The following is a 3,101-nucleotide window of genomic DNA, read 5'->3' as shown; positions in this document are numbered from 1 at the left end:
TCATATATGTTTTATGATTTGACTAATTTGGTCAAATCATAAAACACATTGTACTGTTTTTTTCCCTCTGGAAAAAAAGAGGAAAAAATTAATTCGAATTTTATTTCCTCATGTTTATATAATATTTGTCTAATAAATTGTGTTTTAGTCAGTTTAGGATTTTCTAGATTTTCTAAGGCACATTCCTAATGTAGCATTTTTTTATTATCAAAGATTATAAAAAGGGTAGTTTACCAAAAAATACTCCTTTCAGGTAAAAATACATCTCTTCAATACTTTCAGGTGTTTAACCACAACACCGAACTGAGACTGCATCTGTAAAAGTTTGAAGTTTAATCAGATGTGATGTCACTAAAATACATTAATGGGCATTTCTGGATTTCAGTGCTGTATTTGACACCATATATACTGAGTGATAGACCAGAAAAGTGGGTGGGATTGTTTGAGGTTATGATAGAATGCGCTAGAATTTAGTGAGCAAGTGAAAATTGCTTTGTTTCATTTGGCACATGTGAATGTGAGCAAACAATGATCAAATGTGGAGTTTCTCAAGACTCTGTTCTTGGATCGCGTTTATTTAAGAGTTATCTATTTTAATACTCTGCAATCTTGCTCAGATTGCAGAGCATTAAAACCAATGGTGGAGAAAGTACGCAAAAAATGTACTTAAGTAAAAGTACAAATACACAGACAAAAATTTACTCAAGTTAAAGTAAAAGTACCACATTAACATACTTAAGTAAAAGTAAAAAAAAGCACTGGCTTTTTAGAAATACTTAAGTATTAAAAGTACTTGCTGATTAATACCTAATTGCTAATATCATTAAGTGTACCGATCATATTAAATTTTAATACATCAGAAATGCTCCATTTTAATGAACAATGCCACAGATAAAGCATGTTTTTATTGTGTTTACTCTGTAACATAGTTTTGTAACTTAGATATTTGATTCTGTGCATCATAATTTCAAGGATGGAAACATCTCGTCTCCTGTCCTAACATAGCATGAACTTCACTTATTTTTGCCACTAGTGGCATTTATTTTTGAAAGAAATCCAACTGGCAGTGGAGGACGTGAAGCTAAGGAGCCACGTAGCAGAGTTGTAGTCTAGACCACCGATCCAAGACCAACACCCTGTGCTACATGACACAATAAAATTAAGTTTACCTATCACAATTGCTTCTCAAATTGATCTGAAAGATCCACATTCCCATAAAAACATCTAGTTATTAAATACTAAGAGCTGAAATAAATTTAATCAGTATCAGTTCAAACTCTTCTTTATTCTGCTTTGTTTCCATCTCTGTGCCACAATCCGCAGAGGTCTCCTATTCAGGCTTTAGCAGGAACACCAACATGCCACAGCAAAATTTTCAAGTCTTGACCAGTCAGTTGGGGACCACTGATGTAGCGGTTCCATTGACACTTTGCCCTATGCTTGTTAGGAGATGGAACACAAATAACAAATAAAAATGGGTAGGGCGGTAAAGTGGAGGGGCCAATGGTTCCCTGGCCCCTCCTGTTATGCTGCGCAGATCACTGCCAGTTCAGACTTGTGGGAATAATGCATTTAGTGCCCACAGATTCTACTTTTTTTCATAGCGCATGGTCACTGCGCTTTTATTAGCCCTAGCAACAGTTGCCATGCTGCTGACAATGATGTCATCAGCATGACTTCAAATGATGTCTGTGTCATGAGGCCCCTCTGAGGATGACTTTATGATGTCATAGAGTCCATGACATCACCAACTGATCAGTTCATTCTCTGATCAGTTAACACAAATCAGTTAACCAGACGAGATTCAATTGGAAGTTTTAGCTCAGCTGAATAAAGATGAATGACGAAAGCCCACAGAGGGAAATGGATGTGAGGCCTAAGGTCTCTTTTTGGACAAAAGTGAAAAAAACATTGTCCAAGAAAGTTCATCCTGGTCAAAATAGCCCAGATTACAAAAAGAGAAACTTTCTCAGTGAACTTCTGTGGGAAGTGATTGAAAAGGCTGCAGATGGACCAACTCTGCATCTTGTCAGACAAACCTTTGAGGAACAACATAGCAAAATTTTGATCTTGCTTTTGAGAAAAACTGGAGATATTAATGTGGACGTACCCTCAGAGGTGTCAGAAGAGCTTGGTGAAAGGATTTTCCAGAGTATTGCGAGAGATGCATTCCACTTTGCCAGTGGACTGCATTTAATCTCACTACTTGATTACCCTGAAGGACATGAAGTAATTGTGGAAAAATTTAAAAAGCACCTGGAGAATCCTGTTCCTAAAAAGAAAATGTTAACGTCCACCAAAAGAAAGTTCAGAAGGACTTTTTTTCCGAATGAGGACTTGTACGCAGATGAAAACTGTCTGAGTGAGGATTATACTCAGGCAGCCATGGACCCTGAGCAATTTTTGAGGGACGCAAACAGGATGGGTTTCAGACGTGGAACCAAAGATGAGAGAAGAGTTATGGTGGAAAATATTCTTTGGAGGTTGATTTATAAGTCTAGTAACAGATCTAGCTATGCGGCTTACAAAATGAAGCACACCGAACCTGTCCAGAGAAAGCTTGCTCCAAAAATCTGGAAAGATGTCAAGGACATAGATTTTGTCTTTTATGAGAAAATGGAAAAAAAATCTGCCGAGACATCTTGCAACTTCTCTGGGGCAATGAAGATGCAGTTAGAGAACTGCTCTTCAAGATGATAAAAAAACAACAACCCAATTGTTATTTACAAGGTTGTGGAGTGCTTCAGAAGAACCCTGGCACGACCGCGAAAAATCAATCTCCGAGACACCTATCTTCAAAAGGCATGGGGGCTCATCAAAAAGACTGCTTGTTGTGGAGACGCTTCAGATGAAGAAGAGAGGCAAGAAACACGCCAAGAGTGGACCAAACGTTGTGTTTAGTCCACGCTTAGATGGGCCTATAAATTTGGTCAACTCAGTGGTCGGTACTGACTTGGAGGAGTCAGGGCTGGTCTCCGAGTCAGGACCGGTCTCCGAGTCAGGACCGGTCTCCGAGTCTGGACCCCCCTCCGAGACAGGACCCGCCTCCGGGGCAGGACCCGCCTCCGGGGCAGGACCCTCCTCCGAGAGAGGATCCGCCT

This window comes from Poecilia reticulata, linkage group LG13 (genome assembly GCF_000633615.1).
Source record: "Poecilia reticulata strain Guanapo linkage group LG13, Guppy_female_1.0+MT, whole genome shotgun sequence".
Classification (NCBI taxonomy): domain Eukaryota; kingdom Metazoa; phylum Chordata; class Actinopteri; order Cyprinodontiformes; family Poeciliidae; genus Poecilia; species Poecilia reticulata.
The sequence above is the reverse complement of the archived record's forward strand: the minus strand, read 5'-3'. Positions refer to the sequence as shown.